The 26,212-nt window shown below is 36.8% G+C and overlaps 1 long non-coding RNA gene across 1 annotated transcript; it reads left to right on the top strand.

Annotated features, from left to right (window-relative positions):
- The first annotated feature begins 1,764 nt into the window (after positions 1-1,764).
- Positions 1,765-2,762, top strand: LOC113335195. The gene is made up of 3 exons (XR_003353220.1): positions 1,765-2,121; positions 2,453-2,574; positions 2,655-2,762. It is a non-coding gene; the product is annotated as an uncharacterized LOC113335195 (long non-coding RNA).
- Positions 2,763-26,212: the final 23,450 nt, after the last annotated feature.

The following is a 26,212-nucleotide window of genomic DNA, read 5'->3' as shown; positions in this document are numbered from 1 at the left end:
GGAGCCTAGCAACAAGATGAGCCCCAACACCTTTTTGGATAGCTACACCCAAAAGAATTTGGTGCTGGCGTCATCAAGTCACTCGTATCATTACCTAATGACTTTACATTGTACTACAGTGACACTGATACATAGCTTAATTCTGACTGAATAATTGTTGCACTTTTTCTTTAAGGAAAAAGTGATCCTCTCGATTTCATTGATATAAAATTTTTTTACATATGTACATCATTAAAATACATAATAAAAGAGGTATGTGGAGATGAAAGACGGATAAAAGAAATCCGGGAGTCTCCAATGCCAACTTCGTATCATGTGTTCATCTACCCGTGTACTTTTAGTTTGTATTAATTTTAATTTAACTTTTAGTAGTATTGTAAAATGATGATTTATATATCTAATCCACAATGAATCATACTTTAAACTAAAAATTCCAAATCCACTTCAACCATGGTATCAAAATATAATCTGTCAAATTTTATGAAATATCATTTTTTTTTCAAAATATAATCCGTTAAATTTTATCCAGTTTCACACGTTAGCATTAAGTCTGTTGAATAACCCTTGACGTCAATCATTTTTACCTATTATCCTTCAATTTCATAATATATCCTTCATTTTAACTGAACTACCTGGTCAGTTATAGTGAACATCAATCTAATGATATCGAATATGATCTAGTGATTTAATGATATCGAATATGATCTAGTGATTTTGGTAGATGGAGTGAAATTAAATAAATTTGGTTTCAACTTGTAGATAATTAACGAATTTCAGAAATATCTGGTGATAGTAATGGCATAATTGCATTCAGAGAAACCAACACATTCAGCGTCCTCTGCGGTTGACCGTACATCTACATGATGTCATTTTGCTTCAATTCAATAAATGTGGGATGAAAAGAAAATTATAAAGCATAACATTAAAATATGGGTCTAACTCGACATTCAATTTTAGTCTCTCATGAGGATGTCATACACTGGAACACCAAAGGATGCAAACGAAAACAAAAAAATTACACATGCAACATAGATACATGCAAATAATTTTAATATAACACCCGATCTCATCTGGTGCTTAGAGTTCTCTCCGTGTTCATTCTATTCATGATTTCAGACTTTGCTCTATCTCATCAGAATTCATTTGACGCTTTAATGTTTAACCAAAGTAAGTTACTTTATAATTAGGGATTTCAAATTTCTTTCCATCTCATCGGGTTTTTTCTAGTGCTTGAAGTTTTTCACAAACTATCATCTGATTTATGATTTATAATTTGTTTTATCTTATTCAATTTTATCGAATGCTTAGAGGTTCACATTACTTTAGCTAACATCAAATTTTGTTCGATTTCACTTGATCTCTTAAAATGCTCAAGATATAAATTTTATCATCTGATCTATGAATTCATCCGACTCAGTAGATCTCGTTTGACGTAACTTGTTGTGCACAAAAGAACAAATTTTATAAAGTCACTAAACTCTAATTTACTCGTATGGAAAAAAAATCGATCTTCTATAATAATTTACCTAGTTATTTATACATCGGTGTACAATAATTATAGTTTTAAGTCATTTAGCAAATTGGAATTTCATGTCAAAAAGAAAAAATAGTTAGCACAAAAAAACAAGTGTGATCCGTATGGTGTTTGTCGGACCAATAAAAAATCAGAATCTCCAATCCAATGAATATAAATGCAAACACAAAAAGTGACGTGGATCACTACTTACGAAGGAGGGAAAAAGTTGCTCCAAAATTTCACAAAAATTTCTTTCCCCTACGAAAACCTTACCGGATTTTGCCATTCTTGGCTCCCTGTTTTTTCTTTTTCTTTCCGAAACCCTTCAAAAAAAAACCCATGAACAGAACTTCACCACTTCCATTGTCACCACCATAGCATCAATAATCAGGTCGATTATTTTCTCCAACAAATCAGAAAACGGCACCTCTCTGAGTGGTTAATCAACCCTAAATATTTGTTTTGATCGACCCTAAACCGTAACCTATCTGTTTTCTTTATCCAGATTTTTTCTTTCTCGTGAAGTTCTTTATTTCTCAGAGATTTTGAAGATCGAGAAAAGGAAGATATACCAATTCATCTTGTTTATCATACATTGATTTTGGGTAAGAATATTTGTTTTAATTTGAAAACATTTCTTGTTATCTGGGGATTTTATAAATCTTGAATTAAGTACCGATTTAAATAGGTTTATGTACTTCTATTTCGTAGGTTTTGTTATTTGTTCATGTCCCTTAGTTTTGTAGTCTATAAACTTCCTTCACCGGTGCTGTTTCGCGATTTCTCTTCTGGGAAGAAGAAAATGAAATGGCTTGACCATAATGAACAGGATTATAGTTTAATTTCAAATCAACTAACTTGGTATGCTGATAATTTGATGTCCTTGAAGTGTTTGTAGAAATGATCAACTAAAAGTTGTTTTGTTTTTATAAATAGGTGTGTAGACATCTGCTAAACAAGTAACATGAGAAATAGTATTCGTCCTTGGTTTCTCTCTTCTTTCTCGAATCACACTCTTCTTTCTCAAATCATCATTGCGAATCTTCATTATCAACTATGTAAGAGTCATTCTTAATTTTTGAATTCAACAGCATTTGAATCTTCAATATTTATTGATTAATGTATATTCTGTCTGCAGGGACTAATTAAACAAACAAAAGTTGAAGAAATTGTTGAAAATCAATTAGATTCAACCAAAATTGGGGAAAAGGGTAAATTTCTGCTTAATTTTTGATTTACACCTTTGTTTTCGATTTCAATCAATTTCTATGCAAAATCCTGTTAAAAAGTTGATTATGTTGTATCGTTGGATTAGAAGTGATAGACATTAGAAAAAACCATTGTTCTTTGAGTCATCTGCAGACCAAATGTACATTTTTAAGTGTGATACCCATCAGCTAGATAGTTTAGTTGTTAATCTGAGTGTACATGTGATTGTGAACCATGAACATGAGCTTCTGTTCTGTTCTTCTCTGGTGTTAGTTGAAACTTTATGAAAACTTAGTTTATTTTTCTCTGTCATTTCATGATTTTGCAGAGTGATTTTCTTTGAACATAGTGTTTTAAGTTTTTGTGTCACTCTGAAAATTCCTCCTCCACTTAGATTTGGTGTGAGTACATCGGCAGGGGATTTTGCTTACCAATGTAACAGCTCGGCTGGCATTGCATCTAATATTCATCCGGCATTGGTTAAACCACAGCTTAGAAACTTGGGATCGAACTGTTAACATTCAATTTGAAATCTTCTCTACCGTTTACAAATTTTACAGCATTTAGGTAGATCGGGAATTGTTGATTACGTAAAACATTCATTACCAATTTTCAATAGATTGATTGCAAGAATACCACATTTGGATTAGTTTTTCCTGCATTTCGATAATGTTGTAGCGATATTTCTTAATCATGAATGCAGTTAATGCAGTTTTCTGTCAGGTGAGTAGAGGCAAACCCGTAAAGGTTAAGAACATCTTAAATGGCATTGTTAAGGATTACTACAACACTCCTAAAACTGAGAGGGAACAAGCTAAAATACTTCGGCCAGGGGCATTTTTTAATGAAAAACTTGGCAGAGTGAAGAGAACCCCTGCCAAGAAGAAATAGAAAGCCTCTTTCTTTGTTGCTCGTTGCTGGCCTAAGTTCGGTTTAGGCTTGGTCTAGTTCTTCAGGTTGTGTTTTTTGTGTGTGTTTGGGTTTACTTTTGTCTATCCCTTATTTGCGCTTTGGCTCCCTCCTTTCTTGGGTCTAGTGTGCCATTCTTACTTTGAGCATATATCATGATATACTTAATGAACGATTTAGTCCACCAGTCCATTAACTTAGTCCACCTAGCAGAAAAGAAAAAAGATGGAGAAGTACCGTCCTGAAAATGTACTTGACAGAAAGTATAATTAATTTTATCTTGCTTTTTTTTTTTAATTTCATGCCATTGTTTGCTGATGAGGTGTTCTCCACATGCCTTTTTAGCGCAGTTGATTTTTTTCTATGTAGTTATGATACAATTTTCGTCAGCCAGTGTTTGTGAATATATTTTTCGACGTGTACATTTAAAACCTTTGGGTAGTTTGCTTATGAGATCTCAAGATTTTTCGACAATAATGTATCATTTTTGACACCATATCAAGTATTCTTTGATTAGTAACGATAGGTATGTACCTTTCTAATTGTAACTTCACTATGGAACACCGACATGGTCATCACCTGTATATAGACTCAGGGTATGCGGTTCTTATGAAGAATATTATTTCACCATTTGGTCACCAGCTGGTATGTCAGTTTATTTCCTTTAGTCACTAGTTATTCAGTTACCAGCCTCTTCGGACTGCAACTGGTATGTCAGAATATTAGTGACATGATACTGATAGAAAAAAATGATGGCCCTTTTGGTCTGCCATTGTGCTATATTATCTTTGGCAACTCTTGGGACTGCAACTAGTTAATGTTGGAACTCTTTGACTTCCACAAGTAGTCGTTAAACTTCTAAACAACCAGGGATTTTTTGTTTTTTCAATTGAGTTTCTGAATGTTTACCAGCCTCAAACAATCTTTTATCTACTTATTATGCTATAAATTTCGTAGATAAGCGATTCTTACAGTTCTGCAGTCTCGATGAAGCTATACTTTAGCGAGAAGGTGCTGCCATCTCTATGGGGTATAGTATTGAAGTTAATATTTAATGGGTTTGTTTTTGTTATTCAGTTTAACAACGATAATGATGTGATCGAAGACATTAGCAGTGGGTATCTTTTTCTCTTGTTGAAACTCAAATGTATATGGCAGTTGTATAAGTTATCTGCAGCTGCATTTTTGGAATAATGAAATGCAGTATTATTAGATTTGTCACTACTCTTATACAAGCATAATTTTTGAATAAATTAATATGATGTGTTTTGGAGTTTGTGTTATGTAAGAAATTGTTTTCTTCATTTTTCGTAAAATTTAAGCTCGTCAATTACGTATTTCTTGCACACACCAATATGCATCACCAACAGGTTATGTAACTGAGATTCTCCTCAGCCAAGTGGTGTACTTTCTATTGTGGTTGTCAAGTTTCCAAACATTATATCGTATTCGCTCTGCCTGAACAAATTGATATGTTTGTTTTTTCTCCGAGCTAGATGAATATTGGACAACTTAGAATACGGATGCAGATATACTAAACCACACTAAAAAAGATGTCTTTTCAAGGGTTCTATTACTTAGAATGCCTGTTGTTTACTCTAACCTTGATCATGATTCGACAAAAGCCATACACAACATTAACATTAGCGCGACATAGATGGCCATACGAGTCTTTTGGATTGGTCGCAAGATGTGTATAGTTGGAGGAAGCTCTGGTCACATAAACAAAATCATCGTGGCCATATAATAACCCTCCCAAAAAGAAAATGGTGCAGCCATATGTCAATTTTTTGCCATGTTTCACAAAATGTGTCTATTTCTAATATGTACGTGTCTAATGAACCATATATTATGGATACATAGATAAACCAATGTGGCTAAATAAATTCTCTTTCCGTCATATTATGGACCCATCACATCTATGGCTACATGTGATGGGTTTAGACTGAAACCACTGACCAAACGAGGCCTTATGGCTACAGTTGATGGGTTTAGGTTCAAACCCATGACCAAATGGTGCACTATGCAGGGTAACACAAAACGTGGCTATAGTTATACCTATGATCAACAGCCACACAAATAACCTGAAACGTGGCTAGGCTGTAAACCAAAAAACGTGGCCTATATGAAGGTTTGTAGTAGTGAGTACCATCATAATTATATTTAATTTTGTAAGCCCATTTACAACCAGTAGCCTGCGTCCTGGGGCAAATCAGTAACAGGTAACGTATCATTCTTGTCAAGAGCACTAATTTCCTCAGACATAGTTGCACACCGACAGGGAAGACGAACAACTTCAGCATCACTGGTAGATTCTTTAAGGGTAGTAATTGCCGTCAAAAAACTAGTATGATTAGTTATGGGATAAGGCGTACCTGAGGATGCTGGCGATTGGGGAGTGGAGGAGCAAGGGTCTATTGCTTCCATATTATTACATACATAATCCCTTAATCGAGTATTTAACTACCCGTTTTTATTTTTATAGGTTTCTAGAAAAACCTATGTTCCATGTGCAATTGATTTTGTAGCAGGAAGTTTCGGCGCAAAACGAAATTAGTTGTGTGAACTCATATATCCAATAATGATTCAAATGTTTAGTAATTTTATTTCATGAATGCTTGGTATTTACTTGATCTATCCAACTTTTTTTTTCTTTTTTAGCTATTCATTCATACTTTAATGATTACATATCGTGTTTCAGTTAAGTTCTTCGACGATGTATGTTTTTGGATTGATAAGTATTCACTCAGTCCTTATTATAAATGGAGAAGGTGTATTAAGAAAAACATCTAATTTTCATAATTTCTCCCTACTTTCTTAATTTACCCATATCTTATATTGACGAAAATATTATCCTATCATCTAATATTTAACTGAATTATATGATACTAATACATCATAAATAACAATATATATATATATATGAAAAACAACAATCTCGGAATTGGAACCGACTGTAAAATTTTCAAACTTCGTCTTTATAATAGGAATGGAGGAAGTAGTACTTTAATATTTGGCGTTCCTTTATATACCCCAGGAAGTGTTAACGGTATCCCCTTTGATTAGTTATGTTAGTTATAATTCTGTTAACGTAAAAATCATGAATTTTATTGAAAATTTTGATAGGGATACCCCTCTTTATAGATTACTATATATAAACAAAAATATCCCAACAAATGCGTACAAAGAGAATTACTAAAAATCGTTCTATTTAGGGAAAGATGTTTGTGCATAATCTCGAAAACTCATGGGTTGTTATGTGCTTATGAAATCCTGAACCACCACAAAAATTGTAATCTTATTTTTTCTGATTCTATATATAAAACTGGAAGCGTCTTTTTATGGTTATGTACAGTGGCAACAATTTTCAATCGGGAAGATATTTGAGAAGATAAAAACAAAAGAAGAAGCTTGCACGGAATTGTAGAAGCATTTCATGTTAGAAACGTTGATAGAAGTTGCAGATCCGAATAAAAGAAAATGCAAGAACCCAAAGAAAAATTTGCAACCAAATCCAACGAATGCACAAATAGTAGCACAAAAGAAAAGACATAAATCTACAAAAAAGGATCCATCATACCATCAACAGGAACGACTTCTTTCTATAGCAGGATCAAAGAAAGTGCCAGTCAAGCCATGTAAGGAGGAAGACAAATCTCATGTAGTGCACGACGTCAACAGTATCAACTTAATTAATCTTAATGAACTACCACTATTTAAAAGAGGTACAAAAACACAATACTTTTCCCAGTCAAGCCATGTTGAAAAGGAAGAAAAGGCTCAAAAGAATCTAAACAACTAAGGTAGTATATCAAGACAGACAATCCAATATATCATAAGATGCAGAATTAATACTTGCAAAGTTTGCTTGAAGGACGAATTTTGATAACCCAATTTTTTTTTACCGATGTAGCAGAGAGTTGGAAAATGTTACACCATATGGGTATTATGTGTTTCAAGTTTGTGTGCCTATATATTAGGGCTTAGTGTAGAAGATAGATAAAGGACTGTCAAGATCGGAACTGACATTAAAATATGAGACGAACATACCCATAATTGGTGGGATGAAAAAATATAGAGATGCTTGGGGTATAATAATTTTAGAGATAGATGGGATAGGTAGATATGGGGATATATTATATAGATAAAGGGTATATAAAAGAAAGCCCTTGATATTATTCAATTCACAAAATTGGTCAATTAACTCAATAACGACAATTCCTGTGTGAAAAAAATATGTAAAATTTGATACTGTTTAAATGGACGAAATGTAAAAATAGTCAGGATGTAAACAGTTTTATCCTACCCATTTTCAAATACTTTTTCTTATTTTTAATTTACATCAGAATGCATCCAGTTTCATCCTCGCTATCTTTTAAGTTTAAACCAGTATGAATCCAGTTTCATTCTTGCTATTTTTTGGTGTCCATTTCATCCATATTAATTTTTACTCGTCCATTAAAACCATGTTTTAAAAGAAATATTTAGACAAATAACCCATTTTCCGTATTCAATTTAAATCGGCAAAATCAGAAAGAGAAGAGAGAAGCTACTGGCCGGCATAAATGCTACCCGCCAGCATAAATGCTCATTAATTTTTTTTGCGACTTTTCATAAGGATTCTTCTTGGAAAGAGGAAGTCGCAATGCATTTGCAAATGAAAATAGATGACATTAAATATTCATTGACACTCTTTTGTCTTTTCTTCTCGACTTTTCAACTTTTCAAAAGATACTTCATTGAAAGAGGAAGTAAAAAATCTTTTACATGTAGGGTTAGGATCAAGGTTTGAAAAACGGCCGTTTTTTTCCGAAAAAGCGTCCGTTATAACGCTCACGCCCATATACCGTGCCTGTGAGGCTCACCAACACGCTTACCTAAATAACACCGATAAATAGGAAAAAATGGTGTTATTTAGACCCATTATAACCGTTTTCACACCTGTGATTACCGTTTTTCTAAAATTAATATTTCAGTTTTTTTCTTCTAAATAATATTTTAACACACGTTTCTTACACCGTATTTTCCGTTTTCATACCGGTTAAACCCGTTTTTAAGGAAAAAAATTTGAGTTGGAGAAATTCTTATACAATTTTTAATTTCAAACTTACAACTAAAATTTCATAAATAATCATTAAACACTTCAAATTTTATAAACTTACAATAAGTAACCTAGTGCCAGTAGTGCTTGAAATTTTAAACTTAGACAAACCAACTTGTACCGGCATTTTTTTTCGACTTATTCAAGTATTTTCTGTTTTCTCGACGATTCTCAGTTGATTCCTCCTCCTCTTCCTCCGCCTCATATTGGTTCGCGTAATGCATTTGGTTGTCGTAGTTAACAGTATCGTCATCTTCATAACCATAGTCTTCTTCCTCATTATCACTACGATTATCTACTTCATTATTGATATTAATATTGGAATTATACTCTTCATTAATTCCTCGGGTATCTTCTTCTGTACGATCTTCAGTGTAATAAGAATTGTATATGGGATTTTCATTTTCATGACCTTGTGTATTGTCTCCAAATGTTAGGTTACCAAAGTCATAAACAAAGTTACTCACTGGAAACCTTTGATATGAGATTTCAACTTCTGGATCACGCCATTCGTATGGTGGAGGGAGAGGCTCTGGATTATTAGCTGCTTCATCTTCCAATTCATTTAACCAATGTTCTTCCTGAGGTAAAACTGGTGTTTCATCATCCCCTGCTATCCAATCAAGCATATTTTCATCTGTCAGTAGGCTATGAACATCGTGGACATCGATGTTATGTCGCTTTTCTTTACCTTGAACTCTTTGCTGCTCCAATCTTAGATTGTACTGAACATATACCAAATCGTTTATTCATGACGAAACTAAACGGTTGCGTAGTTTGGTGTGAATTCTTTCAAACACACTCCAATTCCTCTCGGATCCAGACGATGTGTTTGTCTGGCTTAGTATCTTTACCGCGATCCTCTGGAGTGATGGAAACTGAGCACCGTATGACAACCACCAGCTTACAGGATCACCTTGCAGAGCAGCCAATCTTGCTGATGGTGATGCAAATTGGCCTTGCATCATTTGCATTTTTCCCCCCTAAAAATATCAAAAACTGTGAATAGAAATTCATATAATTACGAAATTAATTGTTAATAAAAATTCACACCTCTAGCATGCATGTCGCTTGTTCTTGAGGGCTACTAATCATTTTTGATATAACTTCACTGAGACAAATTTGGGGCTGAGAAATTTCATTGTTGATGAGATTGGCTGCTGGGTTGTAGATATAATATAGATTCAGAAAATGCGCTGCAGCATGAAGAGGAGAACTCAACTGATCTTTCCATCGTCGGTTAATCACACCTACAATAGAATTATTTCGAGTTTTACCCAAACCCCTTTCTATAGTTTCCACACATGTAGCAAGTGCATGAAACAAATAACCCACGGTAGGTTTATCTGAATCCAAGAAACAGATCATTTTCAATAAAGGACCAACCATCATGCATGCATTTTGGCATGTGTGCCAAAACATCTCATTCAAAATAATGTTTTTCACATCTTTAGCCGTACGAGTTTTTCCTTCGGGCGAGTTCACAAATTCGTGGTCTACAAAAAGACTCTCGATTGCATTACGTTGATCAATGATACTTTTGATTGCGATAAAATTTGTCGCAAACCTTGTTAAGCCAGGGCGCAATAGATTGCGTCCCCCAGAATGTTGTCTGAATCTAGCAAGAACCCAACCATGATTATAAATAAATTTACTGATTTTTCTAGCTTCTGAAATCACACCTTTAACAAAGGGGAACTTTTCAGTAACTTCCAACATTAAATCCAACACATGAGCTGCACAAGGTACCCAAAAAAATGTACCATACTCTATGGCCAATCTCATACCTATTAAAACAAAATGAGAAATGAATTAATAATATATAAAAATAAACAACTGTAATTAAATTAAGTTGTAATAGTTACCTGCGGCTTTGAATTGGGATCCTTGATCAGTTACTATTTGAACAATATTTGTCGGACCAATATCTTCTATAACCGGTCTGAACAAACTCATCAAATACTCTGCTGTCAACCGATTATGCTCGATGTCAACGCTTTTCAAAAATGCTGTCCCATGGCCACTGTAAACTAAGAAGTTTACAATCGTATGGTTATTTTTGTTTTTCCAACCATCTGACATGAGTGTACACCCATACTCTCTCCAATAATTTCGTTGGACCGACACCACATCCTTCTGAATCCTTTGTTTTTCCTGCCTTAATAATGGGTTCGACAACTTATAGGAAGACAGAGCTCTGTATGATTTTCCGAAATTTGCAACTGCATTGAATGCCTCGTGGTACTGAGTTGAGTTGGCCACATTGAAGGGAATATCATTAGCATAGAAAAAACGTCCAACAAAAGAATCAACTTTTCCCCGGCATGTTTTACTTCTCCCAAAATTCGCCATGCTAGGTTGAGAATCCCTATTAGTATTATATTGTCCTCCCATATCTACAGACATCCTAGGTGCTTGGTGTGGTGTACGCATTGAAGAACTAGGTATGTCCATAGAGGCCTGTGGACGCTGTGATGTACCTTCTCCGGCATTAGTATTCTTACTTTTTCGTCCAAAAAGGTTCTTCAACTTCGATAACCCGCCCATTTTCTTTTGTGTTACCGGCGCTTGTTCTTCTTCATCTATATCATGCACAGGGTTCCACGGTTCATTTTCATACATATCTTGAATTTCTGTATCTTCATATTCAGTTTCTGGTACTCGTTGCCGTTTTGCTTTGCTTCTGTCTTGCACCCATCATGAAAGAAAAAAACGATAATAAATAAATTAATAACGTATTAATAAATTATATCTCTAATTGAATAAAAAATCTACAAAAAATAATTAATATTACCTCTTAAACTTGTATTTGAGAAATTCAAAATGTAAAGCATTCCTTTGAGCAAGAAGCAGAGAACCAGAGAACCAGAGGTATTGATTTCATTTCAATTCTCTTCTTGTCCTTTTAAAGCATTCCTTTGGGCAAGAAGACATAATAGCTAGCAAATCGAAATATTCTTGAAACATTTGGAATCTCGTTGCATGCGTATATAAGCACAGGCTAGCTATGTCTTTGATCATGAAACCAACTACTCTTTTTACTTTTTTTTTGTTTTATTTCTTTAACTTTTGAGTCTGAACTCTAAAGTACAGGCCACATGTAGCATATACTGTACACACCTCCAAATGCAAAAGAAAAAGATAAATCGACTCCCTGACTTCCCTCTCTCACTCTCTTTTTCTATAGCTAGTCTCTGACTCTCTTCCTGTTGCATTCCTTGTTGGTTAGTCTTTTAGCAAGTAGCTAAGAGCCTAGGAGTATTATTTGACAACAAAGTTTTGACTGCTTTTGAATCCGAATATGCATTATTGAAATATTGGGGAATGCATTGAACTATTCGAGTGACAACTTGAACATTTCAAGTGGATAGTGATAGTATGCGTGTATAAATATTGTCGGTAGACGATAACTACAATGCATTGTTATAAGTCATAGACTTAGGGTTGTGAATTTTACTAGATATCCATAAATTTGTATGTTAAAAACCCATAAACAAATAAATAAAAAATCAAATAAATAAATTAAACCAAAAAAAATGAAAAAACGTAGTAACAACGTTATTTAGACCCGTTGTAACCGTTTTCACAGCTGTAATTACTGTTACATAGGAAATTCAGATCACAAATTATTTTATTTTTCTTATTTAACCGTTATCATACCCGTTATTTTAAAAAAACGTCAAAAAAAACGCGTTTCATTCCTATATAACGCGTTTTTGACCCAAAACGTGCTCACACCCGTCAAAACACGTTATAACGGTCACGCCTAGTACCTGTGACCTGGGCCGTGACCCGTTTTTCGAACCTTGGTTAGGATTAGGGCTGCACATGGGCGGGTATGGGCGGGTATAAGCTAAAACCAACCTCGCACCCATATACTGCGGGTTTTTTTTTTCATAACCAACCCCGCACCCATAAACAGCGGGCGGGTTTTGTTACCCGCCCGCTACGGGTTGGGCGGGTATGGGTTTAAACGGGTTTAAACCCGCTTTATATTCAAGTATTTAGAATAACTTCTATTCTCCTTGATTAAGTGAGAAAAAAAACCAAAACCCCCAAAATATTCATATTTAGGAAGTTCATAGATGAAGATTAAGTGTTGAATCTGTTGATTTTTCGATTGTTGTCGATTTCTGGTGAAGATTCGAAGTTGTTGTTGTCGATTTCTGGTAATTGTCGTTCGTAGGTGAAGAAGAAGAACTGAGGAGGAAAAAGAGGAAAGGCCGAACCGAGAGAAGAGTGTAGAAAGTGAATGAGGGTTATCAGTTATCCTATCTACTAGTATTAGGGTTTCATAATGGACGACTAGGATTAGTTTTATCTAATGATATATAATCTGCGGGTTTTTTGGGCGGGTATGGGCGGGTATTAGCTTAAACCAACCTCGCACCCACAGACAGCGGGTTTTTTTTTTCATAACCAACCCCGCACCCACAACGAGCGGGTATGGATTAAAAACCCGCGGACTTAGCGGGTACGGGTGGGTTTGGGTATCGTGGGCGGGTCTTGTGCATCCCTAGTTAGGATAAGGTAACAAAATGGTTTGACAAACCAGTTTGATAAAATTACTAACCCGTTAGATGTGATTCATCCAATGATTATTAATTTTGACTGTAACGACACCTAACTAACATTATTCTCTGTTTGGCGGTACCAGGTACCTACACCCGATACATGGAAAGAAATTTTTGGAAATGATGTATGGAGAAATTCAAGGAATATTTTTCAATAGGAACCCAACGAGATTTTATATATATAACTAGGTATATGCCGGGCTCAATCTTTTTTCGATTTTTTTTTGTTGTTGTTTGGGGCAACTTTAGCGTTTTCTAGTCGTGTCAAATTAGTCGGGGCCTACAGCCCCGACCATGGTCCCCTACGGAAATTCTAGTATTTTGTTGGTCGTGTCAAATTAGCCGGGGCCTACAGCCCCGGCCGTGGTCCCCTACGCAAATTCCAGTATTTTGTTGGTCGTGTCAAATTAGCCGGGACCTATGGCCCCGACCGTAGCCCCCTAGGCAAATTCCTTTATTTTGTTGGTCTGGGCAAATTAGTCGGAGCCTGCAGCCCCGGCCGTAATTCCCCTACACAAATTCTGGTATTTTTTTGGTCGGACCAAATTAGTCCGGGGCTTGCATCCCGTCCATAGTCCCCTACGCAAGTTCCGGCATATATATATGCTCAATAATCTCATATTTGGTATTTGGTAGTATTAGAAGTGGCAGTCGGTTTTTATCATGGTAGGTCATCTTTCTCAATAACACAATGAGGCACATGGAGTATGTTTAACGCCGATAAGGGATTGATTTAAAGGAAGTGATAAATAAATAATAGCTCACATTGATGCTCATCGGATAATAATGGTGGGGCTTTTTCTTATTTGTTCTGGCCAGGATCAAAATTTTCAATTATACAAACTCTTCGTAAACTCCTACCCTGTACTGATCATATCCTCGTTTATTTATAGACGATTTTCTCATCTAACCGTAATCTTTTGGAAAGTTAATAGCAATTGTATAAGATGATAGCAACCTATGGTGTAGAGATATAGAGAGAACCATTAGTGGAACCGTATGTGGTAAAAAAATCACATTCTCTTTACTACGTCAACGGTCTTACTTTCCGGAATGAGTAGCTTGATTTTTCTTACTTTTTTTATTACAGTGACCAGCTTAGATTAGGAAATTAGGTTAGCCATGTTTAGAGTTAGTAGCTAAGTCATGTTTAGTTTCTGTCCGGCTCATTAGCGGATGGTTATTATTGGTTAGCAGAAGCGAGGGAGAAAACTTTAGTTGAAAAGAAATAATTCTTCTTCTGAGATGCAGAAATAAATAATTGGACATGATGACGAATTTAATGGAGTGATGTTTATTAATATCATGAGCTGGTACCGATTAAGGAAACCAAAACAGCAACAGTTCGAAATCGGGAAACTCAAGGGATGTGAGTTTGTTTTACATATAATCGAAACATGGCCATATCAGGAAACTCAACGGATCGGACGGACGTTTATATAGAACATATAACGAACTGATCCATGCCGTGGGATGACTAAATCGATGGTCGGATTTGTAAGGCTACACACACCACTCTTTTTATAATAGAGATTTTAGATTTTGATCACCATGATCATGATTATCCATGTAACTCGGTATCATTTTCTCGAACTCTCTGTCTTAGGCCCAGTGAAGCAATTGCTTGCATTACCTTTGACAAGAATTGTACTGTAAACCTATTAATATTTGTAATGAATCCTATGGCAAGGAAATGTGTTCTTCCAAAAGGTCACTGAGCAAAAAATAACAATGATAAGGATACTTCATTGAAAGAGGAAGTAAAAAATCTTTTAAATGTATTTGCAAAGAAAAAAAACAAAATAAAATAAAATGGATTAATGAATATCTTCGGGGAAGAAGTGTGAAGTAAAGGATTAAACTTCCTTTAATTTCACTCTCTCTCTTAAGTATAAGAGAAACAGAGATAAGTGGAGCAAAGTTTCATCGGCAACAACAACTTCTGCGGCAAAGATCACAGCCTCTTAAAATTATCAACCGGCGAATATCAGTTTTGTCCCTTTTTCTGCATGTAAAGCTGTGATTTGGGTGCAAAATGAAATCCTTCGATCAGAGCTATGTGCATTGGATCCTTGGCTGTTCAGGGGAATTTCTTTTAAAATTTCTGCTTGGTCTGCTGATATAAATGCTCTTTCTGTAAAGGATTTTCCATCCTCCTCTCCCACTTGGGTATTAATTTCAGGGGTACCCTTTAATCTATGGAATGATGCAACATTTAAGACTCTTGGTGCCAGATGCGGTGGTCTCATTAAGGTTTCTGAATCTACCTTAAACGGTTGGTGTTTATCATCAATTAAGCTCCAAGTAAAAGGACCAGTTCCTTCATCTTCCTTCTTAGTTTCTATCAATTATAAGTCGCAACCTTTTGATGCTGTGATTTCAAAGGCGCTGGTTCAATCTGATTCTCTTGAATCTGCTTATTTCAGATCAAATGTTCATGTTAGAGATGTTCTAAAAGAGAATACTCATATTTTCTTTGACTCGGATCCTGGTGAGGACTTGGATGAATCGGTCTCTTAGGCTGAGTCAGATGAGGAGTCCATCTCTGTTGGTCAAATAGTACATGAGAAGGGTGTTGATTCCTCATTGGGTGAGAAATCCACGAGGTCTGAAAATTTTCAGAAAAAAGCTGCAAAGACAGCGGCTTATGCATTTCCGTATGACAGTGCGTTTAATGAAGATGCTGTGGTAGATGAGAGTATTGATGAGGATACACGTCAGCTCGAGCGGGAACATTTAAATTCGGTATTACAGAAGGTAATGGCCCAGTTAACAGAGTTGTATTCTCGTGGCAGAAATTAGCTACGATCGAAGAAGAAATTAGCTACGATCGAAGAAGAAGAGGGTAACCAGATTGTTGCTGACTCATTTGAAACAACAGCTGACGTGGGTCCAGGTCATTCTTGTGATGCAAGCGTGTCACCACATGGACAAAATGGGAATATAGATTTGTCAGGTTCTTGTGTCTCTCTTGGGCAGGACGGAGAAGGGGAAATTACTTCTCAATTTTTACAATCTTCTACAGCTGAGATTAGTGCTACTTCTTTGATTGATAATCATAATTCTGATTCTCCCGTTGGTGAAATGGTACCTGATTCCCCAATTGAGATCTCTAATGGAGAGGGTGAAGCTAATCCTATTATCACATCTCCCTCTGCTAGTTTTTTCATGGATGCTTTTTTTGATCCAGCGAAGGAAGAGGTAGTTATTAAATACTTCAAATCAAGGTACCAGCTGGCTGTTGGGGCGCTTATTCGTTCTGCTATTAAGAACCCTAATGCGTTCAAGTTCGAATGTAGGGAGGCTGAGGCGCCGATTAGGCAAGTCTCTGCTTTGGGTCTTTTCTCTTAGGGTTAAAATTGCTTTTAAATGTTAAAAATCGTAACTTGGACTATTAAGAGTCTTCGTGATGTTAAGAGAAGAGGGAGGGTGAAAAAATGGATAAAACTAAACGATCCAACTATTATAGTTTTTCAAGAAACTTTGTTAGAATCTTGTAATCATTCAATTGTTGCTCGAATTTGGGGGAATAGACCAGTAGATTGGATAGCTCTAAATTCAATTGGTAGGTCTGGGGGTATTGTGATGTTATGGAATCCTAATGTAGTTTCTATTGTTAATCATCGCATTGGTGTTTACTCCGTTTCTGTCAATTTCGAAAATAATATAGATAATTTTGAATGGGTTTTTTCTGGTGTATATGCTCCTTGTAACGTAGTTTACAGGAGACACCTCTGTTAGTAGAGATTGGGGTCTCCCTTGGTGTGTGGGAGGTGATTTTAATGAAGTTAGGAGAATGAGTGAGCGCAAGAATTGCTCAACGACCACCAGAGGCATGCGAGACTTTGACTCTTTTTGTAATTCCAATAACTTAATGGATATCCCTCTCGTGGGTGCTAAATTCACTTGGAAAAGTACTGCTAATCCTTCTTTTTCAAGTCTTCTGGACAGGTTTCTCTTTAATTCTGAATGGGAAGATCATTATCCTGCTCTTGTTCAAAAAGTCTTGGCAAAACCGCTCTCTGATCACAAGCCAGTGCTTTTATCCGGAGAACTGATAGACCGGGGCCCTCCTCCTTTTAGATGTGAGGCAATGTGGATGCTGGAGCCGGGTTTTATTGATCTTTTGAAAGAATGGTGGCAGTCTTTTTCTTTTGAGGGGTCTACTGGGTTTGTTCTCGCTAAAAAATTTCAGGCGTTGAAGTATAAAATCAAAGACTGGAATAAGAATGTTTTCGGAAATATTGATCGTAAATGTGAGTCGCAGCTCAGGGAAATTCAATGGTTAGACCAGCAGGGTGATGAAGATGAAGGACTTCAACCAGATCAACTGATTTCTCTAAACAAGTTAAGGAAAGATTATGAGACCTTGGTTGATATGCAGGAACTTCATTATCTTCAGCAATCTAGATTGAGATGGTTTTTAGAGGGAGAAAGATACACCCGTTTCTTTCATCAAATAGCAAGAATCGGAAGAAGAAGAAACACTTTTGCCAAACTAAAGATAAATGGGGCATGGGTGGAAGATAAAATGGCAATAAAGGATGGGATAGTTGATCACTTCCAAAAAGTTTTTTCTTCTGATGATGACTCGCTGGTTTCGCTTGAAGGTATGAATTTTAACACCATTTCTTCTTCTGATGCTAGTTGGCTATAGAGAAACCTGGATGATGCTGAAATTTTGCTAGCTCTTAAGAATCTAGGACAGGATAAAGCTCCAGGTCCAGATGGCTTTCAAGTCTCCGTTATAGTTAGCTGTTGGGACTTTATGAAGAATGATATAATGAAGGTGGTCAGGGATTTTGAGAGATGGGGAGCTATTAATTGGAGACTCAAATACACTTTTATTTCTCTAATTCCTAAGAAGTCTAATGTGGAGGAAATCAAAGACCTTCGTCCTATTAGTCTTACCGGTAGCATTTACAAGGCTATCTCAAAGGCTCTAGCGGAGAGATTGAAGATTATGTTACCAAAGCTCATCTCTAATCATCAAAGTGCTTTCATTAAGGGTAGGCAAATCACTGATAGCATCCTCATTGCTAATGAATGTCTAGATTCTAGAATCAAAGGAAAGAATCCTGGAATAATTTGCAAAGTTGATCTTGAAAAGGCGTTTGATCATGTGAAATGGTCTTTTGTTGATGAAGTGTTGCTTCGAATGGGTTTTGGAGATCGGTGGAGAACCTGGATTAAGGGTTTCATAGAAAATGTTCCTTTTTCTATCCTTGTTAATGGCTCTTTCCATGGTAAATTTTCAAGTCAAAGGGGTCTCAGACAGGGAGACCCCCTCTCTCCCTTTCTGTTCTTACTTGTTTTTGAGGTGCTCAATATCATGTTTGAGAAGGCTTCTCCCTTGGGTCTTTTGGGGGGTTTTTTCATTGCTAATAACGGCACTAAAGTTACTCATCTGCAATTTGCAGATGATACTTCAGTTTTTGTGGATGCTGCTGTTTATCAAATTCAACTCTTAAAACATATTCTTCTTGTTTTTCAATACGCTTCTGGTCTTCCTACAAATGTTTCTAAGTGCAGGGTCTTCGGTGTTGGCGAAGTTTCAAATATTAATGAGTTAGCTGAAGTTTTTGGGTGCACTTCTGAATCTTTGCCTGCCATCTATCTTGGAATGCCCCTTGGTGATAATTCAAGGTCAGCAGCAAAGTGGGATAGGATCATTGAATTGTGTAAGAATAGGTTGGCTAATTGGAAGAAAAGATTTCTCTCAAAAGCGGGTAAGCTCACTTTAATTAAAAGTGTTTTACTTAGTCTACCTGTTTACTATTTTTCCCTCTTTATGGCTCCCAAGTCTGTTATTAAGAAAATTGAAAAAGTGATTAGGAGTTTTCTGTGGGACGATTGTAATGGGGGAAAGAAACACAAGTGGGTCAAGTGGTCTACAGTTTGTAAACCTTTGAATAGGGGAGGCTTGGGTATAAGAAGCCTTTCTCATTTTAATAGAGCGATGCTCATGAAATGGTGGTGGAGGCTAGGAAGGGAGAAAAATTCGCTGTGGTTTAAAATCATTAGTGAAAAATATGGAATTACTAATTTGGGTTGGAAAACTAAACCACCAAAGGGGGTTTATGGTTCTAGTGTGTGGCAGACATATATACTCTGTCTCCAATGGATTCTTTAATAATGTGAAATTTAAGGTTGGAAATGGTGAAACAGTGCGCTTTTGGGAAGATCAGTGGCTCCATGAAGGTATTCTCTCTTCTTTATATCCTAATCTCTACCAATTGTCTACCCTTAAAGGAGCTTCTATTAAGCAATGTTGTTCTACTTCTCTTTTTTCTTTTTCTTGGCATTTGAGGGTTTCTCACAGAAGACTCTATGATATTGAAATTGAAGAACTTTCTTCTCTATTACTAGTTCTTCAGAATTCTTCTATAGATGAATTGGAAGAGGATGTGATGATTTGGAAGAATCATAAGTCAGGATTATTCACTGTGGCATCTGCTTACGAGCTTGAAGTTGGTGATACAGATGTGGTCTCCTTCCCAAAAGAGAAAATTTGGTCTACTAAATGGCCTCATAAGGTGGGGTTCTTTCCATGGCAGGCCGCTCTAGGTCGTCTCCCTACTTTAGATAACTTGCAGAAGAGGGGTAGTGCTCTGACTACTAGTTCCGGCAACCCACAACCAAATATTTGCAAGCTTTGTGATCTTTTTGCGGAAGATGCGAATCAGTTGCTCTTGACTTGTCCTTTTGCAGTTGAGGTTTGGCATTACTTTCTTTCCAGCGCTAATTTTACGGGGTCTCTGCAGCCGACTGTGTTAGAGGTTTTGAAAAATTGGAAGAGCTGTCATCTCTCTTCTCAAGCTAAGAAACTTTGGGATAGATTACCTGCTAGCATCACTTGGAGTTTAAGGAAGGAGCGTAATGCTCGTACTTTTGAAGGGATTCAAAAACCAAGCGAAGCTATCATTACCGAGATAAAAATTCAGACTATTCACTGGGCTTCCGTTCATCCGTCTATGCAGGGTGTTGCAATTAATGATGGGATTGTTAACTGGAGTCATAAATTTTTTGATCCTCATTAATTTCCATGTTTTTTTCTCTTTTCTTTCATGTTTTTGGGTGGAACACTAGTTTAGTTCCATTGTTTTGATCTCTTTCAGTAAATGGAGATCTGGGTTGTATTTTTTGGTCTCTATCAATACAATTTTGTCATTATCGAGCAAAAAAAAAAAAAAACAGAGATAAAGACGTGAATATCTTTCCTGCCATTGGTTTATGGCTTTATATATTCTCTTAAATCTCCAGTGTTTCCTCCTGTTACTGTATCTTCGATGTGTATGTACTACAGAAACACCAATCATTGCTTCCAAAGTTATTGCCAAGCCTGGCTGCCAAGATAAGTGTGGCAACGTTAGCATACCCTACCCATCCGGTATCGGCTATGGTTGTGCCATAGACTATGTTCATTTCATAATAATATGCAACAACAGTCTTCCTACTGCCACCTTTAGCAAGCTAAATGTCTCAAACATATCGATACTCAACGGCGAGATAACTCTGTCACTGGATTTAGCAACAGATTGTTCAGATAAGAGTACACAATTGGTTGGTAATGAGATAGGGGCACATATCGGAAAGTTTACCTTCTCTAATACAAAAAACAAGTTCATAGCAATTGGTTGTGACACCTTCGCATATTTAGTGACGAGTAATGATAACGCATCGATTGCTGCAATAAGATAGGAGATTCCACTAATGGAACTTGCGATGGCATTGGTTGTTGTGAGGCCTCTATTCCTTCTGGGCTGAGTACATATGAAGCGATAGTTGGCGGCATATCTACATCCCGCGGCATATCTACATCGGGTCGTAGGAATTTGAGTTCCAATTAGGGGTGTAAATAATACCCAAAAATACTCGGCCTGTCTGTATCCGTCCGAGCCCGCCTGTACCCGAAGTAGCCCAAAGCCTGTTATGGCCCGTTATGGACCACTCGGCCTGGATTAATTTATTGGGCGGTCTCGGGCTTTGCGATTAATTATGATGTCCGGCCTGATACCCGGCCTGGTGCCCGGCCTGAAAGCCTTCTATGTGCCATTAATCATTTAATATCCTCATAAAAAGCCTCGTGTTTTTAGGGGCCACTCAAAAGGATTTAGGGGCCATCAATTTATACCCATCCAAAGACTCTAGTTAAGGGGTACCCTATATGATATTGAAGTTACATAAATGCCCTTCTGGTAAAACCGTATAAAAACCAAATCAAAAAAAATTCTACTCATTTCAACTCTTCTTCTTCCAGTTTCATATCTTCCGATTGTGGAAGAAAAAAAACTTTCCTCGTTCAACCGAAACATCGCCGCGAATCGTAAAATCAAAACATCGTCGATTCGTTTATAAAACAATGGATAAGGGAAATGAAACCCACAGACCTAGAACCAAAAATGTTGATCGGGGTATCGATCCAAAGATTGGGATTTTAGCAAGAAATAAAGAAATTCTTGCTGCAAATGAAGAAGAACGCGAAGAACAAGTACCCGACAATGTAGTCGGTGGTGGCGATTCCGATAGTCAAACACTTCGTCAACTTCAAATGGCCCCAATTAGGTAAGAATCTATCATTTTTGGTGTGTATTTCGCTTTAATTCGTCGAATCGTGAAAAAAAATTTCTAGGGTTTTCGGTTATTTATCCAGATTCGGACGATATTCATGCTCATTTACTTCCGAATGTAGTCGTGTTCTTCATTTCTCAAGAACATCGACAGTATTCGGGAGAAAGATTTGATGATTATCTGCCGAATATTGGTGGCCATATCTTCCTGGATACAAACTGCTAATAATCGGTAGTTTAATGAATTTTCTGGCTACCGATTATATTTAAGTAGACACAGAGTATTCGGAAGAACACTCACTACCGAATGTATATATTGAAAAAATCTCAAAATTTCTGATATAGGAAAAATCCCATTTTGGGGCCAGTATTTATTCGGAAGACAATATAATGTTTTATACCTCCGATTGTGTAGGATAAAATTTTAGAGTTTCTGAACTCCAGTTGATGAATATTCGGTTGTAAACATGTTTAGTTATATTTCGATTGTTTTTCATTCGGAAAAAATATGTGTCTTCTTACTTCCGAATTTGTACATTCGGGTTATAGATGTGCACTTTGTCTTCCGATTGTGTAGGATGAAAAATTTACAGCTTCTGAACTCCAATTGATGCATATTCGGTTGTAAACATGTTTAGTTATATTTCGATTGTTTTGTATTCGGGAACAGTATGTGTCTTTTTACTTCCGAATGTGTTCATTCGGGTTATATTTCCATACTTTGTCTTCCGATTGTATAGTTTGTAAATATTGTTCCTTTCTTTGTTGTTTAGACAAAGTTGAGAAAGGAGGAAGAAAGTGACAGCTAGTGCTAGGAGGGAAAGGAGCGCCAAAGATAATTCAAGTGCTCAACAAAGCTTACAAGAACAAAGCAGTCAACAAGGAGTGCAACCAAGTGCTGAACAAAGTGTAGAACAACAAGGTAGTGAACAAGGGGTGCAACCAAGTGTTGAACAAGCCGCTCAACAAAGTGCAGAACCAACTTCTCCACAAGTTACACCCCACCATGAAATTGAACCAGTTGATCTAGTGCCAAGAGTAGAAGAAGAAGGACAACCAAGTGGTACCCAAAAAGCCAAAAAAGGAAAAGATGGTGTAAAGAAGGATATTGCTAAGAAAGCATCACATCTTGTCCCTCAGCACTTGAATAAGAAGGGTATTCTAGCAGGCACAATCCTTGGGCTACCGGCGGATGGAGGAAAATTGCTATTTGGATACAAAGACTCATGGGCCAGAGAAATATACGAAACCGAGGTAATAAAATTACTATTTTTTATTAATGTATTGTCTATGTGTTATATCGTAATATTTGTATTAAGTATTTTTTTATGTACTTTAATAGGATCATCAAGATGCGGTCCGTCTACTCAAACCTACCGCCGCACCAACAAAAATGTTTGCGTGGCCTTTATCCGGTGAATGTGAAAGGTTCAAGTCAATTGTTGCCAACTCGGGGTTAGCTAATGCCGCCGAGAATTCATTGTTGGAACATGATCGTGTGGCCATATCGGCGTTCGTGGAGAGAATGTATCCTGAGACCGATACTTTCCATATGCCGTTTGGGGAGATGACGATTACTCCGGATGATGTTGTGCAGATTCTTAACCTTCCTGACCAAGGCACAACTGTGAAGTTTAACTACACAAAGCAGTTAAGTTTGGCACAAGTGCTTAGGTTGGGATGAAGAGACAACAACAGCAGAGTTTAGGAGGCATGCAAGTTACAGAACAAGACAGATCAACATTACAGCTTTGATGAATATGTTTCGAGGCACCTTGGAGAAGGAAAAGAATGGAACGTTAACTGATGAACAAGTGAACCACGCTGCCACCGCATATCTCCTTTGTGTATTGGGATGTGTCATATTCCCCAATACTTCTGGCAACCGGATCGACGCCAACCTTATACAACTTTTGGATCCTCTCCATGAAGTCGGTGACTATTCTTGGGGCACGGCATGCCTAGCATTCTTGATGGAAGAGTTGAGAAAGGCTTCGAGGCTAGGAACCTGCCAAGTTGCCGGGAATGTGGCTCTATTGCAGGTTTTTTCTTTAACTCTATAACTCACTCTATAGTTATTCAGTAGACAATACATATGATGCATATCCATAACTCCAAATGACGCATATTCGGTAGGAAATTATCCATCTCTTTTCCCGAATGTTGGTTATTCGGTGGTTAGGTACTTACTTTGTTTTCCGATTATATACAATCGGAAATATTCTTTTGATATTAGAACCGAATATACAGGCCAGAAAAGCTATAGGTTACTGAACTCCAAATGACACATATTCGGTAGGAAATTATCCATCTCTATTTCCGAATGTTTGGTATTCGGTGGTTAGGTACTTACTTTGTTTTCCGATTATATACAATCGGAAATATTCTTTTGATATTAGAACCGAATATATAGGCCAGAAAAACTATAGGTTACTGAACTCCAAATGACGCATATTCGTTAGGAAATGATCCACCTCTATTTCCGAATGTTTGGTATTCGGTGGATAGGTATTCAGTTTTAGTTCCGATTATATATAATCGGAAATAAAGTTTGGTAATTACTGCCGAATATACACAATCTATTTACTAAAACTTGGTTTCTTATGTATATATGCATGGATCTATGACCACTTCCCTATCCTGAAGTTGGCCGGAGAGAACCCGGGGTGGTGCAAAGGTACTCCTAGAGGAACAAAGTATATATTTGAAGACAACCGTTCTAGGACAAAAGAGCAGCAGTTGATTCGCATGAGGGAGATTTTGGACCAATTGAAGGCCTCAGACGTATGCTTTGATCCATACAAGGAAGTCGATCCAGTGGGCATATAAATGTTAGGTCGGACTTGTCCCTTTATTTTGGACCGTTGTGGCACCCCACAGGATATGTGATGTATAACCCCACTAGGGTGATGCGACAACACGGGTATATACAACAGCAACCTGTGGAGAAAATGGGGGATTACTACAAATTGGAGTTCGAGTTGTGCTCTTCTAGTGGTGATAATCTCACGAATTGGAGTTGGAGTTGTAATCTTAGGTAATTACCGTTTGATGTTATGTCATTACGTATAAAAAACAGGTGAATAGGTTCAAGCGTGTTTCCAAAATGTTAATTGCATGCCTGAAGAGCGGAGATCCCATGCCAGCTGAGAAGATCAAAGAGGCTAGAGATCTAGTTGATAATATGGATAACGAAGATTATGCTGCCCAGTTTGGGGAGAAAGTCACGAAGAGGCATCAGCCCATGGTGGCAGTATCAAAGACGGGTAAAAGAACTCGAGCTTCATCGAGCGCTGAAGCTGCTCCAACTGAAGGTGCTCAAACTCGTGGTCGTGCAGGACTGGGAGGTAGTCACGGTCGTAAAGTAAAGAAGAGAAGATAAATGACAATGATTTTTGTTGTACATTCGGAAATTTGTTTGGGTAACTAAGTTAGACAAGTTCAAATGACAATGATTTGTGTGGTATATTCGGAAGTTTTGGTAACTAATTTAACTTCCGATTATTTCAAAGACAAAATTTGAAAATTATAAGTTTTTCCAAATTCTGATATTTGGGCCATCGTACATTCGGAACTTTACAAAAAACCTATCCTCCGAATATTACAAGTTCAAAACAAACCACGCCATGGCTCCAGGTGGTTCCAAGGGCCAATATTGAAGGTTAGACAACCCATATTCGGAAGTTTTGGTAACTAATTTAACTTCCGATTATTTCAAAGACAAAATTTGAAAAGTATAAGTTTTTCCAAATTCTGATTTTTGGGCCATCGTACATTCAGAACTTTACAAAAAACCTATCCTCTGAATATCACAAGTTCAAAACAAACCACACGATGGATCCAGGTGGTTCCAAGGGCCAATGTTGAAGGTTAGACAGCCCATATTCGGAAGTTTTGGTAACTAATTTAACTTCCGATTATTTCAAAGACAAAATTTGAAAAGTACAAGTTTTTCCAAATTCTGATTTTTGGGCCATCGTACATTCGAAACTTTACAAAAAAATCTATCCTCCGAATATTACAAGTTCAAAACAAACCACGCCATGGCTCCAGGTGGTTCCAAGGGCCAATATTGAAGGTTAGACATCCCATATTCGGATGTTTTGGTAACTAATTTAACTTCCGATTATTTCAAAGACAAAATTTGAAAAGTATAAGTTTTTCCAAATTCTGATTTTTGGGCCATCGTACATTCGGAACTTTACAAAAAACCTATCCTCCGAATATCACAAGTTCAAAACAAACCATGCCATGGCTCCAGGTGGTTCCAAGGGCCATTATTGAAGGTTAGACAGTCCATATTCGGAAGTTTTGGTAACTAATTTAACTTCCG

The sequence above is a fragment of the Papaver somniferum genome, unplaced genomic scaffold, assembly GCF_003573695.1.
Source record: "Papaver somniferum cultivar HN1 unplaced genomic scaffold, ASM357369v1 unplaced-scaffold_139, whole genome shotgun sequence".
NCBI classification, from domain to species: domain Eukaryota; kingdom Viridiplantae; phylum Streptophyta; class Magnoliopsida; order Ranunculales; family Papaveraceae; genus Papaver; species Papaver somniferum.
The sequence above is the reverse complement of the archived record's forward strand: the minus strand, read 5'-3'. Positions and strand labels throughout refer to the sequence as shown.